Source organism: Pelodiscus sinensis, chromosome 11, assembly GCF_049634645.1.
Source record: "Pelodiscus sinensis isolate JC-2024 chromosome 11, ASM4963464v1, whole genome shotgun sequence".
NCBI lineage: Eukaryota > Metazoa > Chordata > Testudines > Trionychidae > Pelodiscus > Pelodiscus sinensis.
Genome location: NC_134721.1, coordinates 32,910,966 through 32,932,004, shown reverse-complemented (window position 1 = coordinate 32,932,004; position 21,039 = coordinate 32,910,966). Strand labels below are relative to the sequence as shown.

The following is a 21,039-nucleotide window of genomic DNA, read 5'->3' as shown; positions in this document are numbered from 1 at the left end:
CACCCTCTACTGCTGTGTTAGGGTGTGGGATGTAATGGGATAGTCCCCTGCTGAGCTCCCTGCTTCCCAGCAAACCCTAGCTAGCATCATGCTGGTGGCTGTCCCTTTCTGAGTGCCCCTGTCCTACAGTTTCCTGCAGCAGCAAGGTTTCCTGTAGACCTAGACCTCCATTGGCTTTGCAAGCTCAACTTACCAGAGGAGAGACCTATGCCTTGCTAATTCCCCCCCCCCCAAAAAAGGGGGTATCTGTAAAAGCATGAACTGCAGAGATGATGCATCTATTTGTAAAGCTACAGAGCTCCTGTCAGGGATTACTCCCTGGGATAATTCCCTCTGTATCTCCTTTCTTTTTTCTACATGCTGGTTCATTAATACATTCCAGCTTTATGGTGTGTGGAGGAACAGTTGCCAATAAGACCATTTCTGTGTCACCTGCCAGTCACCTTGCGGCAGAAAGGCTCTTCAGCAGGGACTTGATCCCAGTAAGGACACGTGTGAGAGGGTTTGTTTTTTTTGTTGGGGGGGGGGGGGGAAGAAATGTGGACTCGCCTGGATGGAATCGGAATAGATCCGCTGTGCGTTATCAGCCCCTCTCTCGGCAGCGAGAAGGTGGATTCCCAGCAGGATCAGTCCTCAGAGAGCTAGTCTCCCTCCTGAATACGGTACGGGGGTCTGGACTGGGTTCTTTTGCCTGCCTCCCAGGTGCCATTTCGGCGTCCTCACAGCGAGGAAGTCCGCGGTCTTGGGTCCCACGGGCAGTGGCCTGGCAACGCGGAAGGCGGGGAGCCCGAGAAGGCAGCTTGGGGTACGTAGAGGGGATGCTCAGGACACAGCCTTACTGCAGCCTGACGCCGCTCGTTGTTTACGGCCCAGAGGAGGGAGGTGTCCCAAGGGGCGCCCCCCAGCCCGTCCGCAGCCTCGAGCAGGGTCCCCCTGCAGCCCCTGCCCCGTCCCAAGGGGCGCCCCCCAGCCCGTCTGCAGCCCCGCGCAAGGTCTCTGCAGCCCCAGGCGCTGTCCCCACGCTCATTCCGCACACACCGCACCAAGCCAGCTGGGGGCCCGCGCTGCTACAGTGTTATGGTCACATGTTCCCTGCCTGGCTGAATGAGTCACTCGCCCCGCCCACCACATTGGGGGCCGTCCCTTCCTCCTCGCACCAATCGCGGCAGGGGAGGTCTTAGTCTAGCCAGCCAATGACCATTCCAGGATGGGGGAAGGCGCCGCCACGTTTCCCCCCCTTGGGCGGGACTCTTGGCTGTAGATTGATAAATTCATTGTCCAATGGAAAATAGGCATGAGAGATTCTGTCAATAGCAGGCGGCCAGTATCCGGGGTGGCCAATAGAGAGGGGGATGAGTCACCGGGGGGTGGGATGGCGCCAGGCTTGAACCGGTGAGTGACAGGGCTGCTCGTCCACAGATCGGGCGCTGGGGCCGTGATAAGGAGGAGAGGAGGGTGTGGCAACAGCAGCCAATGGGAGCTGGGATCGTAGTGGCACGGCCAATGAGAATGCAGGTGGGCGGGGCAGGCAGGGGGTAGGAGATATCCGAGTAAGTTGCGGTGGCTGGTACCTGACAGCTGGGGAGCGAGGGGCTGTCGCGCCGCGGGGTAAGAGGGGCCCGCTGGGGTAGGGTGGGCTGGGTCCCCAGCACCCCATATGGACCAGCCCCCCCCCCCGCACGAACCGGGCTGTACCCCCCCTGTCCCATATGGACCAGCCCCTCCCCCCCGCATGAACCGGGCTGTACACCCCCTGCCCCAAAGGGACCAGCCCCTCCCCCCCGCATGAACGGGGCTGTACCCCCCCTGCCCCAAAGGCACCAGCCCCTCCCCCCCGCATGAACCGGGCTGTACCCCCCCTGCCCCAAAGGGACCAGCTCCCTCCCCCCCGCATGAACCGGGCTGTACCCCCCCTGCCCCAAAGGGACCAGCTCCCTCCCCCCCGCATGAACCGGGCTGTACCCCACCTGCCCCAAAGGGACCAGCCCCTCCCCCCCGCACGAACCGGGCTGTACCCCCCCTGCCCCAAAGGCACCAGCCCCTCCCCCCCGCATGAACCGGGCTGTACACCCCCTGCCCCAAAGGGACCAACCCCTCCCCCCGCATGAACCGGGCTGTACCCCCCCTGCCCCAAAGGGACCAGCCCCTGCCTCCTGCATGAACCGGGCTGTACCCCCGCCTGCCCCAAAGGGACCAGCCCCTCCCCCCGCACGAACCGGGCTGTACACCCCCTGCCCCAAAGGGACCAGCCCCTCCCCCCCGCACGAACCGGGCTGTACCCCCCCTGCCCCAAAGGGACCAGCCCCTCCCCCCCGCACGAACCGGGCTGTACCCCCCCCTGCCCCAAAGGGACCAGCCCCTCCCCCCCGCATGAACCGGGCTGTACCCCCCCTGCCCCAAAGGCACCAGCCCCTCCCCCCCGCATGAACCGGGCTGTACCCCCCCTGCCCCAAAGGGACCAGCCCCTCCCCCCCGCATGAACCGGGCTGTACCCCCCCCTGCCCCAAAGGGACCAGCCCCTCCCCCCCGCATGAACCGGGCTGTACCCCCTCTGCCCCAAAGGCACCAGCCCCTCCCCCCCGCATGAACCGGGCTGTACACCCGCTGCCCCAAAGGGACCAACCCCTCCCCCCGCATGAACCGGGCTGTACACCCCCTGCCCCAAAGGGACCAGCCCCTCCCCCCCGCACGAACCGGGCTGTACACTCCCTGCCCCAAAGGGACCAGCCCCTCCCCCCCGCATGAACCGGGCTGTACCCCCCCTGCCCCAAAGGGACCAGCCCCTCCCCCCCGCATAAACCGGGCTGTACCCCCCCTGCCCCAAAGGGACCAGCCCCTCCCCCCCGCATGACCCGGGCTGTACCCCCCCTGCCCCAAAGGGACCAGCCCCTCCCCCCGCATGAACCGGGCTGTACACCCCCTGCCCCAAAGGAACCAGCCCCTCCCCCCTGCATGAACCGGGCTGTACACCCCCTGCCCCATATGGACCAGCCCCTCCCCCCCGCATGAACCGGGCTGTACACCCCCTGCCCCAAAGGGACCAACCCCTCCCCCCCGCATGAACCGGGCTGTACACCTCCTGCCCCAAAGGGACCAGCCCCTCCGCTCGTATGAACCAGGCTGTACACCCCCTGCCCCAAAGGGACCAGCCCCTCCCCCCCGCATGAACCGGGGCTGTACACCCCCTGCCCCAAAGGGACCAGCCCCTCCCCCCCGCATGAACCGGGCTGTACACCCCCTGCCCCATATGGACCAGCCCCTCCCCCCCGCATGAACCGGGCTGTACACCCCCTGCCCCAAAGGGACCAACCCCTCCCCCCCGCATGAACCGGGCTGTACACCCTCTGCCCCATATGGACCAGCCCCTGCCTCCTGCATGAACCGGGGCTGTATACCCGCTGCCTCCAAAGAGACCAGCCCCTTCCTCCCGCATGAACCCGGGCTGTATAGCCCCTGCCTCCAAAGGGACCTGCTCTTCGCCCTGCGTGGACTGAGGCTGTACACCCTTTCTGTTCTATGGACCGTCCCTTCCCACTGCACGGACTAAGGCTGTACACATATCCATTCCCCATATGGGCCTGGTCCCCCCCTTCCTATATGGATGAATCTCTCCCCCTGAATGAGCCTGTGCTGGACACCCCACCCCCCTGAATGATCTGCCTCCCCTTGATGGACACACTATCCCCCAGCATATGAGTCAGGTTGTAGATACTACTTGGTCCTGTCATGAGTGCAGGAGACTGGACTAGATGACCTCTTGAAGTCCCTTCCAGTCTGATGTTTCTATGACCAGGGCTAGGCCTCTCCTTATTGTATATTCCACTTGCTCCCTTCTGTATATGTACTTTATTGTACTGTATTGTCAGCTCCTCCTTCCCTTCCTCATGTAGATCAGGCTGTATCTCCTCATATGTATCAGTGCTGATCTCTCCCTCCTTGTTTGGTCCAGTCTTCTCCACCCCCCACCCTTGAACCAGTCTGTATTACCTTTATGGACCACACTTGTCAAGGACTTGGCAGGGCTCCCCTTTCCCTGGCATGTATTAGATTGTATGGCTCTATATAGACTAGTCTCTCCTTCTCTGTATTGACCAGATTTCTTTGTCATCCCTGTATGGACTGGGCTGAATTGCCACATGTGTACCATTGATTGTCTGATTTGGGACAGCCCCTGGCAAGGGCTGGGCTGGCTCTGGAATGCCAGGCTTTCAGGTTAGTCCATGCTTTTTCTGGGGGCTAGCCTGTATCACATCATATGGACCAGTCTATGTCAGGAAGTGAGCTGTGTTGCCTAGATTAGTCCATATTTGGGGTTATTGCATCTCTAGGGGACTAATTTGGGCTCCCCTGTGTATTACCAGTGTGTATGGCTTTATATGGACCAGTCCAAACTGCCCCATACAAATCCATCTCCTTTTTGCCCATTGTGGGGCCTGGGAGTCTCCTTAATATAGAGCACACCAATGTCTAAATTTCCTTCTCAAGGAACCATACCAGGGTACCCTTTGACTCCCAGTAAGGATTTTGATGTATGACCCATATGGACCAATCCCAGATGCCCAATAAAACCTATCTCTCCTTCCACCACAGGGTTTGGACCGGGCAGCCCTAATACAAATCTGTCTGAGACCCTACTACCCTTTGGGGCACTATATGGCAGGGAGTGTTGTGGGAGAGTGGTCTGTATCTGCTTTCCCTTACATTGTGGACTTGTTTCTATCTTCCAGTAGAGATTAGAACCACCTCTGATGGTACATGGCTTAGTTCCCTCTCTGATAAATTATACCTCCCCCTCTTAGAAAATAGAGAAATTTGTGGCCCCAGTTCCCTTCCCTCTTTGAGATTGGCCTGTAACTCTGCAATATTGACCCAGACCTTAGATTCTCTAACTTTAATATGGATTAGTATCTATCTCCTGGTGTAGATCTGTCCTTGGCCTTCTGACACTTTAATAAGGACTAATGTATTGATTAGAAGCCACAGCAGTTGCACCTCTCTGAATAGGGGCATTATTCTTCATTATGAGCTATTATAGACTGCTTGGTCTTCTGCCATCCGAATATTGACTAATCTGTATCCCCATAATATGGAGTCATCTTTAGTTCCTATTGCCTCTATATATATCCCTCAATATGATCTGGGTGTGGGCCTTCTGCTGTTGTAATGAGGAGGCAGACTGGGCTATATTGGGAAGGATGGACAAGTATGTGGGCTATTTGGATAATGGTCTATGTTGGGGAAATGGGGCTGTGGTAGGTAGAGTATAGGACCTGCACTGGTTTCTATTGGGATGGAACAGTTTATTGTGCAGGGGAGGGATTAACTGGTCTGTATTGCTGTGGGTAGATTAGTACAGGACTGTGCCTCAGGAAGAAGGTGTGTAGTTTGTATCATCCCATACCCATTGGCATACCCGACTGAACAAGCAGGCATGGTTCTCTTGTACAGCATCTTTGTGAGTGCTTGGGGATACTGAGTGGGCAAGGTTACAGTTAAAACCAGCAGAGTTGTTGAGTGTGCAGCCCTTTAGGGCTCTCTTTGTATGAGTTACACAATCTCAGCCATAAATCTCAAATTAGTGAAGAGTCATTGCCTGGTAATTATCACTCCAGGGTTACTGGCATCTGTTTCAATTGCAGATGTGAACGTCTAGAAAGGCCTCTTGTGATGTGCTTCCTGACAGCCTGGGATTGATCTGTTCTCCCAATCTCCATGATGGGACCCGTTCCCTGATCCCGTGGACCACTCAGAATGTCTGAGACCATTGATCATACTGGTTGTGTCCTCTTTCAGGTACTGGTCTGTAATGGACAGGGAGGTCTTCAGGTTTGTAAGGGAGCCTAGTTCTTGTATGTACTGGGAGGGCGACATCTCTTGCTAACTTCTGTCTGTAGGGGCATGATGTGTCTGGGCTTCCACCCTGTGATTAGAGCTCAGGGTCTGATTTGGGTAGCTGCAACTGGGAATTGACCAAACAGGACAAGGGGAAAAGATGCACTCTACAGTGGGAAAACTGATCTGCCTATTGAAAAGGGAGGGCCTGGTGTGTAGTGGGGTCCATGTTGGCCTTTAGCTGGTGGGACTGTGGGGCTTGTTCTCACAGTGGTCTCTAACTGGAGAGGATGGTGCCATCTGGATGTGGGGAGGACCAGTCCTGCCCCCATGATGGAGATTTAGTTTATGGATCAAGGTCTCTGTGTTTAACTTTGAACTTGGCAACCTGGTGGTATGAGAATGGGGCACTGCTGCTGCATGTTAAATTTGCCAGAGCATGTTCTTGCTGTAATACCTTGTTACTAATTGGTATAATGGTAGCAACTGAAGGTCCCAGACAAGATGAGGGGGGGTCCTGTTGGGATGAATGTTGCACAGACCCCTTAACCGAGATGAGGTCCTGTTGGACAGGATGCTTCATGGCCTTCCATCAGGCTAGGCATCCCACCAGCACATAGCAAGACACACTCTGCTCTGAAGAGGAGTTCACAGTCTAAATGGACAAAGGGTGGGAGAGAAACTTGCCTGAAGTCACGCAGCGGGTCAATGGCAGAGCTGGGAACAGAATCCAGATCTCCTTAGTTCCATCTAGTATACACCCCACGGCCAGATCATGCTGCTCTTCCCTGAGCTCAGAAGTGGATGGCATGGTGGGAAGAGCTCTCCTCACAGGACAGCTTGCCCCACTGCCTCTCTGGTGACACATTGCAGGTCTCCTTGTCAGCCCCGGACATGGGTTGTCCCTCCTGCCTCTCACCGCTATGGGCACCCAGCTCGCATCTTGAGAGCTTTGTACCTTCCCCAGGAACTTTCTGCTCCTTGGCGGGCTGACTTGAGCCCCATGCTGCCATACTTTCCCAGCTCCTTCCTTCTCTCTGAAACTGACAGCTGCTTTCTAACCTCAAGCTTAGCTCTGCCAGGGGCTTGGGCTCCAAATGGAAACTGGCTGGGGCCTCAAATCTACAGGGTATGTTTGGCTCTGGCTCATCTGTCTTGCGTTAGGCTCAGAGACCGCATCCTAAGGCTGCCACAGTAGTGCAGTTCTTAACGCTGAGCCACATGTATATGACCATTTGAGGATAACTGATGATAATTATACCCAGCTTTTCTGTAGCACTTGTCATCAAAACAGTTCACAAAGGTGTATCGCTAGCCCCAATTTACAGGTGGGGAAGCTGAGACATGGGGGGGAAGCGAATTTCCCATAGTCATCCCACATACCAGTGGCAGAGCTGGGAACAATCCTGAATCCCAGTCCAGCGCTCTACCCATTAGGCCACAGGGCTGTTTCCTCTGAGCCAATATTTCTCAAAGTGGTCTGTGGACCCACTGTGAGAAAGTTGCTACCGGGCCACACCGGTTTGCTTCCTGGCTCTGCAGCCACGGAGCCTAGCAACTCCCACTGGCTGCAGTTCACCGTTTGCTGCTAATGGGAGCCACAGGAAGCAGAGTGACCCAGGACACTGCTTCCTGCAGCTCCTTTTGGCTGCAAATGGCGAACCGCAGTCAATGGGAGCTGCGAGGCTCTGTGGCTGGTTAATAAACAATCTGGAGCAGCTCGGTAGCAGCTTTCTCAGAATGGGTCTGTGGACCACTTTGAGAAACGCTGCTCCAGGCCCACTCCTATTTAAGCAGGAAACTAGGGTCTGTACTCTTTTTTTGAAGACATGCAGGTTGTTTTTTTTTTAAAGCTAAGTTCATTTTCATTCAGCCAATTCAGTTAGGAGCTGAGAGAGTTCCCACTATGGGAGATCAGTCTCTCATTGAAAGGCTGAGAGCTTCCAAAGAGACCTCCTCATCTTCCAAAATGACTTCTGGCAAAGCAGAAGCTGTATCTCAAGATCTGATATTTTAAACAGAAAAGGTGTGTTTGGAAAAGCTCCTTTCAGGCTGTATTGTAAAGAAAGGACAGACCTAATTTTATTTCCATAGTGGGTTTCATAGTTTGAACATTAGGGCTGGCAGAAAGTTTGTTGTCAAAGCTTTTTTTTTTTTTTTTTTTTTTTTAACTAAATAGATTTTTAAATAAAAAAACCAGGTGCCTAAAATCTAAAGTACTAAACCTAAAATATTTTTATTTGGAAATGCAGCTGCACTGTCTCATGGGAATTGTAGTTTAGTTGCCTCATGTCCCCTTCTCTGTTTGCTAGGTCCCCTCGCAGGATTTCATTTTTCTTGATGCATCATGGCTGTGAATTTCCGTGATACACCACCTCCCCTCTTTTAGAAGGACATTGTGCTGCATCATGGGAAATGTAATCTGATAAGGAAGCCTAGTCAAGAGAGGAGAATGGGAGCATGAAACAGCTGAACTACATTTCCCTGGATGCACCAAAGCCAGGTAGTCTCATGATGTGTGAACTGCATGCCTTCTGCAGGAGGGGAGGCTGCTGAATCGTGGGAGACATCCTCTAACCAGAGAGGCTGGCCTAGGGAGGAGAATGGGAGCATGAGGAATCCAAACCTCATTTCCATGAGACTTCCAAATTAAAATATTTCCATTTTTGATTGAAATGTTTTTAGTATCTGAATTTGGCAGTGGGAGGGAGGGAGAAGGAAATCCAAATGTTCAATGGATAATAATTCTGTTTTCCCAATAGCTCTGTATAACCCAGGGCAAAGAAGCTGACCTGGCAGATTCTGTGTCCAACCTATAGTGGATTATCAGGCATAATGTGTCTGCAGTTTCCCTGCCTTCAGGATCACTGTAGGGCAGTGCATGGTATGCCTGGTAGGCCCCTCCCTTCCACTGGCTTGCTTGTGAAACAGCTGTTCTCTGTATTTGATTTGTAGTACAACCTACTTTGTCTCTCAAGAGTTGTTTGCTGAAAGTTTTTGTTTCAATTAAGGGCTAATTAGCTAATTCTTTAAACATTGATTAGTTAATGATTGTCACAGCAGGGCTGTAAGCCTTTAGTGGGGCTATTAAAAGGTCATGCTAATAAATGATTTACCAGGGTAGTAAAAGTTGGGAAAAAAAGGCTATGATTTAATCTCCAAGAACATCTAGGTTTCAGTTTTGTGGCAAATGTGGGTTTGGGGGCCTCAGGATTGCTGGATTCTGTTTGTAGCAATGGAAGAGGGAGTGATGTCTAGTGGTTAGAGTGGAGAGTATAGAGAACAAGGAGCCAGGAATCATGGTTTCTATTCCTTCCTTCTTGAGGGGAGTGAGGATCAAGTGGTCTTGGAAGCTGGAGTTCCTGTGTTCTGTTCCCATCTTTGCCTTTGCCTTTCTGTGTGTCCTTGGGCATGGTCAGGGAGGGCCTCAGTTTCTCCACCTGTAAAAAGGTGGGAGAAAGCCAACCTACACAGAGGCTTTGTGACTTCTTTCATGTCTGTAGAATGCTTTAGAACCCAGGCACAGGCAGCCATAGGAGGATTACTCATCAGGTGCAAGTTGAACTCTTCTAGATAGTCAGTATCCTAACTGGCGCTTGCAGAGGTTGTGCTGCCTGATAGTACAGAGCACTGGTATCAGTGCCGTAGCTGAGGTGCTGTCCATCAGCTATGCTGTGGGTCTTGGAGAATGGGGCAGAACAGAGGCTGTTGCCTGAGCATCAGACTCTGTTGGTTTCTAGATTTCTTTCACTAGCTGGCAAACGTCATCCTTAGGGTTGCCAGGTGTCCGGTTTTGAACCGGATAGTCCAGCATTTGAGCTTTCTGTTCGGGAAACATAATATAAATATAAATGTCTGGTATTTTCTAAATCAGATGTAATGTAGATTGTGACGTAACGGCAAGTGTGTTCAGTATTTTTGTTGAAATCATCTGGCGACCCTAGTCATCCTGAGCCACAGGACAACAATTTTGTAGCCCCCTGAGACATTTCCCTCTTTGTTCTTTGGGATAACTTGGTATTTCTGTCCTCAAATCACTTTGCACTGGAGTGGGTGGAGAGGTGGCTGTAGATCTCTCCCTTCTCTGACTATCATGGTGAAGCGGGAGCAAGTCTGAGCCCTGATCATAACGCTCAGCTGATTTCAGAGTCTACTGCTATAGCCCCTTGTACGGCTGCTGTGGAAGGGAGGATTTTAAGTGGATCAAGGAAGATATTTATAGGGGGAGAAGCCTGCAGACACATGTGTGGATGGGGGAGCAATTTGCACATGCCAGGTGGATATCTGGGGGGGAATACTTTGCAGGTGCACATGTGATTGAGTGTGTGTGTGTAGGAGGAAGCAGTTTATAGGCACACGTGTAGAGGGGGCACTTTGCAGGCTTGAGTGTAGAGGAAGCACTTTACAGACACACACGAGTGAATGTGTGCAGTGGGGGGGCAGTTTGCAGGTGTGAGTGAGTGTGTGCGCGCGCAGACTGAGATGATCAAAAGTCCTGATTTTGTAGGGATAGTCCTGATATTTGGGGCTTTGTTTTATTGATGTCTATTATCCCATCTCAATTTTTCATGCTTGCTATCTAGTCACCTGGTTGCAGGCAGAGGTGTGTGCATGAGGGAACGGTTTGTATTCTTGTGTGTGTATGGTGCTCACATGAGAGTGCAGGGGGAGTGCTTTGCATGCACATGTGGGGGGGGAAGCACTTTGCGGGTGCATATACAAGTGTGAAATGTCTGGGAGGGAAGGGAGCATTCAGCGGGCACACACGCACTCCCTGTGTGCACTCTCATATATGGGGAGCGAAGCACTTTGCAACCACAAGGAACTTCTCCTGCATTGCAAGGGGCCGCTGATCAGCTGGGCCTTCGTGCCTTGGATTCCTCCGCAGGGGACAGGTGCGAGGCTTCCCCCTCCACGTCTGTCTGGCTGCCTGGGCTGCATCATTCCTTGTGCGAGCAGGGCCGGAGGACGTGTTAATGTGCAGCTCGGTGCTCAGCAGCAAGACACAGCTGGCTTTCAGAATTATCTTTGCCGCTTACTGGTGAAGGGAGACAGTGTCAGGTGCCAGCACAGCTGTGAGCCGGACAACCCAATAAGGACACGCAGTAAATAAAACGGGTGGGGAAGGTGTCTGCAATGGCTGCTTTTGTGTTGTTGTAGTGGCTGTGCTGTGATCCAGCGCAGCCCCTGACTGCTCAAGCAGTGTCTGTCTGTCTGATACACCCATGCCCTTATCACTGCAGTATCTATCAGTTATGGGATCCACTAGATTGTCCTGGCTACTTCTTTGTTCCCCGGGCCCACATATTGCTGTGGTGCCTGGGAACCCCTCACCCTGGACAATAGTTATAGATTCAGGGACTTTGAGGCTAGAAAGGACTATCCTGATCATCTTGTCTGACCTTTTGCACCTCACAAGCCACAGGAACCCTCCCCCTGCACTCCTGTAATAGACCCTCCTAACCTGTGGCTGAGTTACTGAAGTCTTTCATGGGTTGGGAAGCAGAAGGCCTGGGGACCAGATTTGCCCCCCGGCTTACCTGGATCTGACCCCCGAGGCTCAGGGCTCACCCCCAGCATTGGGCAGCTGGTGCTGGCACTCCAGTTCCCCGCATAGGGCTGGAGGGCCAGCACTGGCTGAGTGCGGGGATGCCCCAAGCCTCGTGGCCCAGAGTCAGGCAAGCCAGGTCCAGCTCCAACCCATAGGCAGGGGGAGAAAGAGGCTCCTGCACCCTCCTCCCATGCAGACTCCTGACCCCCACTTCACTTCTGCACCTTACTTCCCTCTCAGCCCACTCTTGCACATTACCACCCTCTTAGCTCTTTCACCCCCAGCCCATTCCTACACCCTACTGCCTTCCAAGACCCACCAGCCCCCAACCCACTCCTGCACCCTCCCTCCTGCCTAGAGCCCACACCCCAAGCCTGCTTTCCTGCCACACACTGAACTCCAGAGCCTGGGGGGGACCACACAATCTACTAGTCTGGCCCCCCCTAGGCTCTGGTGTGTGAAGGAAATGTGGGGAGTATCTTTCTGCTTCTCAGACAGGGACTCACTTTTGTTCAGACCCCGACTGGTTTTTCTGTGGTCCCGGATTTTTTTAAATAGAAATGTTGGTCAGAAAAAGCAAGTTCAACGTGCCTGGCCTTGCAATGGAAGTTGGGGAGGTTCATGATGGTCCTTGGTCCTGGGGAAGTTCATTCCACAGCCACGGATCTATCCCTGAGTTCTGTCTCCTGCACAGGCGAACTTTCCCTTTCTTGCTGAGAGCAACTTTGTGCCCAAGGAGCAGATCTGTTAACCAGGTTCTTCATCATGGCTCTTAAATGTCTTGGACCCTGACCACGGAGTGCCTTGCAGACAGAGTCCAAGGCTTAGATCTACGGGTGTGGAGGACAAGGCTGATGTCTGCGTGGAAGCCTGCTTGGCTGAGCAGATGTGCTGCAGCAGCTGTCTGTACTTGGAGCTTCCTGAGCACTGAAGGCTTTGTGCCCAGGTATGTGATCGTTGCTGGAGTTCAACTGAGAAGTGACAAAGGTGGGAATAACGGAGTCCAGGATGGGATGGAGTTTCCTAGCCAACAGGAGAGGATAAGAAGCATTACTCGCGGTGGATCTCTGCCTACTTGGAGAGGGGAAGCACATACCTTTCTCTGCATGATCATGTAGCTTGAGTTCTGCCAGCCTCAGTGGAAGAGGTAGGCTTCAACTTTTTCTCTTCACTACAAAACCAGAACCAAGGCATCAGTGGAGCCAAGCAGCTCTGAGCACACATTGCTCAGCAAGGAGATTATTATGGTTGGTAGGCAACCTGATCTCTTGATTGCAGAAGAGATTCCATGTTGTGGTAGTGCCAGACGCTCTGTGTTAAGACTGTTACTTTTCTCCATCCAAAGGCTCTGCATTTGGTTGTTGTCAGCTGCAAGAAAAATATTGCACTGCTTTGAAAATGAACTGTTTAAATAGCATCTTCTTGCTCAGCAGATCTTCAACCTGCCTGCCTCACTGTCAGAGCCACAAACTTTAGCATCTCAAGCCTTGGAGAGCTGGATTCCATTCCGGCACTGGCATCCGTCACCAAATGCAGATCCAAATCCTTTGGTGGGGGTGGCCTGGTTGTTGCCAAAGGCATGATGTGCAGGTGATGGAAAGGAGGTCACCAAGGGCAGAGTCTGGGCTGTTGATTTTCTCTCTTCCTGGGGATGACTCAGATCCTAGAGTGAGTTTGCAGTTAAAAAAAAACACCCAAACCATCTTGAAACTGAGCACATTTTAATTTCGAGCCAGTGAACCTTCACCCAATTGAAGAAGTGAAGTGCTTACATAAATAGGAGAATATTTACTATAGTTTAGGCATTCCCTCTATAAAGCTTTATAAATGAATATTTTGAAGCTCATCTTGGTGGCTGAGCCAGAGTGGACCTTTTTAGCAAGGGTGCAGAAAAGAGCAACAAATGTGATTTGAGGAGGTGGCAAAAATGCCTTGTGGCGAGAGATCTGAGGAGCTCACTCTGTTTAGCTTCTCAAATGGAAGATCGAGGTGTGACTTGATGATGTGTAATCACCTTCACAGGGAGAAATCGCAGCTGTACAAATACTGTGTACTAAAGGGCTCCGTAACCTGGCAGAACAGGAACCAATACATCTGTGTTTGTAATGCACAGGGCTCATGGTCCATGACTAGCACTATGGTAGTAATGACTGGAAGTCAAAGTCCGACTTGTTCAAAGGAAAAATAAGGGTTTTTTTTGTTTTTAATAGTGCAGGTGATTTACCATTGACACAAACTCCCAAAGGAAGAGAGAGATTCTCCATGTTTTAGTATTTGCAAATCCAGACTAGATGCTTTTCTGGAAGATGCTTTAGAGGAACACAGGATATTGAGCTCCATACGTGGTAGCTGGGTCTTGTGTTTATATAGGAGGTCAGACTAGATTGTTTCATGATCCCTTTTGGCCTTAAAATCTATGAATCTAACTGCCAAGACTGACGCACTCATCTGTTATGACCATAGTTGCAGGAGATGGTGACCAAGGATCCTAGGGGACCTGGCTGGGGGAAAGAACTTCTGGGGGGATAGGAGAGCTCCAAAGTGTGATTTCCTTGGGGAAATGCTGCTATAGCCTTCCTAAGTGGTTAAAACTTTGTCATAACTGGAATGGCAGTCCGACTACCTGCAGCAGACATCTGAGATGGGCCTCCCAAAAAACTGCCTACAGCTTTGCTCACATGATTTCAAGTCCTGCACCTTCCTTCAGTCTTCTGGCTTGCCCCTTCTTGTTTAATCCATCACCCTCACTTCCCCCTCATTGGGAGATACGGCTCTTAGCCTTCAGTAGGAACATCCTGTTCCACATGTGATGGCAGAGAATGTTTCTGATCTTGCCGCTGGCACAGTCTTGATTCATGTTCTTGCGAGAAGCAGCGGATGAGTAACCCTAAAACGTATCCGTTGTGGTGAGGCTTGTTTTGCAGTTCAAGTCTTTGCTTGGAAATGCGGCCTTCAGCACTGTGGATGTGTGTGAAGGAAGGATTTTAATGATCATTGTTTGTGTGATTGACTCCCCTGGGAGCACCTCGCTGGAAGATTGAGTTTATTGCAGGTAAGTCCTGTCCACATGTGCACAAACTCTCGCTCAGGAGGGTGGTGCTGTAAGCTTGGGATGGCTGGTTGGAGATGAGTAATAGGCTAAAACTCAAATGACTGTAACTTCTTAGCAACATATCCTAGTGGCTAGAGCACTGGACTGGGATTCAGGAAAGCTAGGTTCTCTTCTCAGCTCTGCCTCTACCCTGCTGGGCAAGTCACTGCCCCTCTCTGTGCCTCAAGTTTGCTAACGATACAGACCTCCTTTGTAAAGCGTTTGGAGATGCAGGGACAAAAAGTACTGAAGAAGAGCTGGGGACCATTCTGCAGTGTGGATGCAGGCTAGCGCCACCCAAATGCAACTAAGGAGCCTCCGGGGTCATTGAGATTGGTCTGAGCTGTCACAGCCAACCCTCTGATGGAATCCCAGCTGGAAACATAGGCAGCTCCGTCTTCAAACGAGTTGGGTTGTTTGCCTGCACCGCCCACTCCTGGTACTGGGAGCTGCTCCAGAACCTCCCTTCCCTGCTGGGCACAAACCTTCTCCTCTCAGCCTCCATTGATTCCTGGCCAATTGGTCCCCATTTGTTCTTGTGCCAACACTGTCCTACAACTTCAGTAACTCTTCTCCCTCCCTGCTGGTATCCTGGGTGTAATTTTCAGGGAGCAGATCCCCTCTCTGCCTCTCTCTGGCCAGGCTAAGCAGAGCCAGCTCTGTATGAGCAGCTCTCTGTTTCCTGGATCAGCCTAGGAGCACTCCTCTGAGGTGGGCCAGTTTGGGTCCATTGTTCTAGAGCAGGGTGACCTGAGCTGTGCACGGCTTTCCAGTCCCTGGCAGCCCAATTCAGTTCTCTTTTATGCATGAGCCTGGATAGACGATGGGAAGGGGGAAGCTGAGCAGGTTTGACCAGAGTGTATGGTCTGATGGATCTTGGTTGGGATCATTGTGTTCTTCACGAGCATTATCACCATTTTACAGGAGAAAGTGAGGCACGGAGAGGAGGAAAGGTCTTGGCCAAGGTCACACAGTGAATTAGTGGGAGAGCTATGAATACAGCTCAGGCATCTTATCAGCCCCAACCCTTCTCTAAGCATTGGGTCTCCCCTTCCCTTCCTGTAGATGGAACCCAGGAACTTCACCGGTCCTCTAACTACAAGACTCCCCTTTCAGAAAGGAGAGGAGAACCCGGTCCCTTGCTCTAACCGCTACTGACCGCAATTCCACAATCTAGCCATTCTTGCATTGTGTTCAAAGGTCCAAGCCATGGAGTCCACTGATCTCAGCATTCAAGCCCTTGGCAGCTGCTCAAGTCCAAAAGGGCAGTCCTCCAAGGGAGGAAGGATGGCTCCGTGGCAGTGTTCCCTCTAACATTTTCTATCCTTGGGCGGGTTGATATTTCTGATGTGCACCACCAATATTGAGGTAGTGAGTGTGTGGATGTGCACCACCAATACAAACAAAACACACACACATAATTTTAAGCAGTCCATATGTGTGAAAGAAAATATACTAAAACAAGGGATATTTAACAAGGAGCAATGCTTATAATATTTAGTATGAAATCAAATAAAGAAAATTAACACTGCCTGTGGAGTACAGGTATCAACCTTTCCAACAACTCAAGCTAGAACTTGCTACTCTGACTCATAAGAGCCAGAACTCCACCAAATAGCAAAGATCTGGCCTTAATGCAATACATGTATTACAGTAAAGTCTCGGTTATCCGACTTTCACTATCTGACCGTCCGTTTTATCTGACGGTGCCGCCTGTCTCGTGATGGCACGGGACTCCAGGGACACTTCATACGACAATGGCACGCAGTGCAGGCTTGGCAACCCTACCTCCCCGCCCCACGCCTGGGGCAGCTTACGCTCATGCTGCAGACTCACCCGGCGTTCAGGTATGCTAAGCCCGTGTCCTGCTCGGGGCCCAATCCTGGCCGTCCTGCCACGTTAGCGGCTCCGCTTTTAGGAGCGGGCCTGGACCCGGCCGGAGAAAGCAGGGAGTCCGGGCCGACGCAGGAAGGGAAGGGGAGGGGGGGTATGGTGAGGGGAGGCAGGAACGCCGGGGCCTTGGGCTCATCCAGGCGGCCCGGGGGAGGAAGAGGAAGGGGAAGGCTGGGGGGGGAGGGAGGGAGTTGTCCCCCTGCAGAGCGAGCCTGGCTCTTGGCCGGAGCAAGAAGGGAGTCCGGGCCGAGGCAGGAAGAAAAGGGGAGGGGAGGTGTGGCGAGGGGAGGCAGGAGCACTGGGAAATTGGGCATGTCCGGGCCGAGGCAGGAAGGGAAGGAGGGGTGGCGAGGGGAGGGGCCGCCACCGGGCTGAGGAGAGGCAGGAGCGCCGGGGCTCCGGGTATGTCCGGACGGCCCGGGGCAGGAGAGAGGAAGAGGAAGGGGGGAGGACGCGGTGTCCGGAATCTGCTGGGGAGGGGGCAGCACACGCGCCAACTTCCCCCGAGACAAAGAGCGGAACCAGCTTGGGATGCTTCCTCCCCCCCCGCTGCCGCTACTGCTGTCCCTATTATTCAACATTTCTGGTTATCCGACTATCCTTCGGTCCCGTTTAGGTCGGATAACCAAGACTTCACTGTAATTAGCTTCAGGGGGTAGCCGAGTCTGTACAGGATAAACTTAAAAAACAACAAATGGTCTGTTAGCACTTTATAGACTAACAAAACACGTAGATGGTGTCATGAGCTTTCGTGGGCATAGCCCACTTCTTCAGATGACCGGTTATCTGAAGAAGTGAGCTGTGCCCATGAAAGCTCATGATACCATCTACGTGTTTTGTTAGTCTATAAAGTGCTACCAGATCATTTGTTGTTTTTTAAGATTATCATGTATTAATTAGTAACACAGATTTTTTAAAAATCATTAAATTCAGAGTTTTAGATCTCTGCAACACTCCTAAAACATTCTGTTAAAAGAATCTTTTTCTTTCTTATCTTAAGCCATTAACACCTATGCAAACTTTGTTTGCAATGCAATCATACAAATGTCCTGGCACACATACTTCCCGTGCAGCCTGCTCCCCACCTCATCCCAGTCAGACAGAGAGGATTGCAGCTAGTCAGACACCCCAAACAAACTGCCCCCTGCCTCTACCTCACTGCACAGATGCCAGCACCCGCCTACCCTCTGTTTCCCCCACCTACACCATGCAGTCAGCCCCTTATCTCCCGCTTCCCGGAGGCTTGAGAGTGCTGAGTTTCTGCCTCTCTCTCCTCCTGCAGAGGGATGCTCTAAACTCCTGTCCCTTCTGACTCCTCATCAGCCACTTAATTACTTACTCCCTCCCTCCCTCCCTATCCTCCCAGATACTAATTGTCTCCTTATTTCCCTTTTTACCAGCTCTGGTTACTCCTCAGTTCAAGCAGGCAGCTAGCTCCATTTAGCTGCTTGCTCAGTGAGAGCCCCTTCCCCGCCAATCAGTTGTTCTCTCTGCCTGCATGGGAGCTCTGAACTTCTGAGCAGAGACCAGAAAACTGCTGTGCAAGTGCGCAGGTGTCCAGTTTATGGGGAACCTTGCTCAGTGGTTAAGACACTAGTTTCCAACTTGGGAGATCTGGGCTGCTGCCCCGCTACAAAACTTCTTTGTGATTCTGGACAAGTCACTGAGCCTCTCTGTGCCTCAATTTTCCCATCTATAAAATGGGGATAACAGGGCTGTCCTACCTCACAATAAGGATAAATGCATTAGCAGCTGTGAAATGCTCAGATACTAGAGTCATGTATAAGTTCCTTAGTTACCTAGCTATTTCTGTTGTGCAAGGGGCATCTCTTTCCCCCCCCCCCCCCATTGGAGTCATCGGGCAGGTGGTGTTGGTTGGCAGCTCCCTCTGGTCCCCCACCCTGCAGTTTGGCTCAGGTTGTCTGCAGTCCCAGACAAGCTGAGATCTGTTTTATTTTAGAACTCTTCTGTCTTTGAATAGTTGGCAATTTTTTCATTACTAATTGGGTTGCCTGCATGACTGAGCTGGAGAAGAGTGTGTGCTACTTGGCAGTGCAAAGGAAGCTCCTGTTGCCTGTAATTGGGAGGGAGGGCTCTTTATTGAGCCCACTTCAGACATGGTACTGATAAGGGGTCAAGGGCTTGCAAATTAATTATTGCAGATTTACATGGGTAATCTGGCAATGCAACGAATATTCAACAGGCCTTCACTGAGCACATGAGTATTGCCAGTGTCTAGAGCTCTGAAAATCTGCTGAGATCCACTAAAACCATGTTTGCGGCTCAGCTGCAAATACAGATTTTGTGTCTGTGCAGGGCTCTACCAGTGTGTTCAAAAAACCAGCCATCACACAGCACGATAGTGTGAGACTGGACTAAAAATCTGGCCATTAAAAAAATGCTGGGGTCTTTGTCTTTTGGTTTCTGAGTCTGCAGGGTCCAGTGGCTTCAAGGTTTCACGTTTTTTTCTTGGAACTGTGCAGGGTGGAGCCTTATCTTTTCATGCAAAAAAGCAGTTGACATTTTCTAACACTGTCATGTGATGGCATGAGCCTCAGGCTTTTTGGAAAATGGCAAATATTGCCAGACTCTTGATAAAACAGTAGGGGCGGCAATACTGCAATAGTTTTCAGCATTTAGATCTATTTAGGGAAATGAACTACAATACCTCTTGCAGAATAGCTTCCTCTGAGGACCCTGATGTAAAGAGTGCCTTTTTTCTGATTTAGCTTAATCTGATTTAGCGTAATGGGTCAGGTGCAGGGAAGGGGTCTTAGGCTGAACAGGGGCAGGGACTGCTGATCTTATGAGAGAATGAGAAAGCTGGGCTTATTTAGCCTGACCCAATGATAGCTGAGAAGGGATCTGGTTGCTTCCTGTCTAAATGTATTGAGGGAGAACCCCAGAGAGGGGGAAGAGCTGTTGAAGCGAAAGGAAAATGTCAGCACAAGATCAAAGGGGTTAAACTGACCATTAATCAGTGGAGACTGTTAAGGAGAGTTTTAGCCATCAGAAGGGTCTCCTCTGGTTCCGGAACAGCCTTCCCATAGGAGCAGTGGAGAACAAATACCCTTGATTCATTTGAGGATACTAGGGTTACCAGATGGTTTCAACGAAAATACCAGACACGCTTGACATTACATCACAATCTACATTACATCTTATCTAGAAAATACCAGACATTTATATTTTCTTTTTTATATTTTCTCAATTTGTATCCCGAACAGAAAGCTCAAATACTGGAGTGTCCGGTTCAAAACCGGATACCTGGCAACCCTAGAGGATGCTGCTGACTAAGTTTCTGCCAGGATTCTAAATGGGGTTGGCAGTGGTAGCAGGGATTGGATTCGATCATGTAGGAGGCCCTTGCCTATATAATCCACTTTGAATTTGAATTCAGCTTAACTTGCAAAAGGAACTTCTGTTCAGCATAAATGTTCATATGGGGGCTATTCCGGAATAGCTCTTGTGCCATAAATTTACACTCTACCTCATTCTACGCAACGGGATTTTGCTGGCACCACTCAGACCGCTCCCTCGACCATGGGCAGAAGTATGGAGGGAAGGCCTGGCTTAAGTTACAGGAACAGAACCAGTTTATAATCGCCAGGGAAAGCCCAGATCTGCTGCCTTTCAGTCTGGTTCTTCCAGTCTGACCATCCCTGTTCAGACAAGTCTGAGCACTTCCCCAGAAGAGCGAGATAGCTGTGAAGTGTAGTTGCTCTGGCGTGGTCTCTTGCTGATCCCTCAAGGTAAGCTGTGAAGTGAGTCCTGGAGGAAGCCTGTGCAAGAGAGTTCTGGTATAGCTACGCCTCTTATGGGGGAGACTGGGTTGTGCATTTTGGTTTTGGGGCAATGTTTCTATGCCAGCAAAAGCCCTGGGGCTGGTGCAGTAATTGCAGCAAACTGATGCTTTTGCTGGGGTGGCTTATGTCACTGCTCAACCAGACTGAACTATAGCCGCACAGTTTTTCTAGGGTACAATTGGCCTTAGAAAGAATCTCCCCTCTCTCGCCGTGTGCTACCCAGTCCGAACTGGAGTGAAATATCCATCCCCATATGGTGCAGATTACAATGGATTGTTTGCATGGAAGCCACGCCCAGGAGCCCCTGTCATGGGCCAGGTCCCATTGTGCTAGGCACAACATAGAACAGATAGATGGTCCCTGCCCCAAAAAGCTGACTAAGTATAAGCCAAGAGATAACAGATGGTGACAGACACTCATAGACTCATAGACTCATAGACTTTAAGGTCAGAAGGGACCATTATGATCATCTAGTCTGACCCCCTGCACAGTGCAGGCCACAGAATCTCGCCCACCCCTCTTAGAATAATCCTCTCACCTATGTCTCAGATATTGAAGCCTTCCAATACTTTGAAGGCCCCAACATGCAGAGAGTCCTTCAGCTGTGATCTGTGCCCAATGCTACAGAGGAAGGCGAAAAACCTCCAGGGCCTCTGCCAATCTACCCTGGAGGAAAATTCCTTCCTGACCCCAAATATGGCGATCAGCTAAACCCTGAGCATGTGGGCAAGACTCACCAGCCAGACACCCAGAAAGTTCCCTATAGCAACTCCTATCATCCCTCCATTGACCTATTTCCAACTGGAAATGAATGGTCAATTAGTTACCAAGATCATGTTATTTCATCCAACCATCCCCTTATAGAA

At 51.5% G+C, this 21,039-nt stretch overlaps 1 protein-coding gene across 8 annotated transcripts in view; it reads left to right on the top strand.

Moving 5' to 3' along the window:
* The first annotated feature begins 1,519 nt into the window (after positions 1-1,519).
* PC (pyruvate carboxylase) overlaps positions 1,520-21,039 on the top strand; it is a 238,139-nt gene continuing 218,619 nt past the window's right edge. For 2 of the 8 annotated variants that reach the window (XM_075939016.1, XM_075939019.1), the window contains exons 1-3: positions 1,571-1,608; positions 4,096-4,212; positions 5,640-5,793. The gene's annotated coding sequence lies outside the window, so the exon portion shown is untranslated. Of the gene's footprint in view, positions 1,609-4,095; positions 4,213-5,639; positions 5,794-8,313; positions 8,336-14,298; positions 14,436-21,039 lie in introns of those variants that run through there. The other 6 variants (XM_075939017.1, XM_075939025.1, XM_075939020.1 and 3 more) reach the window with 5 other exon arrangements.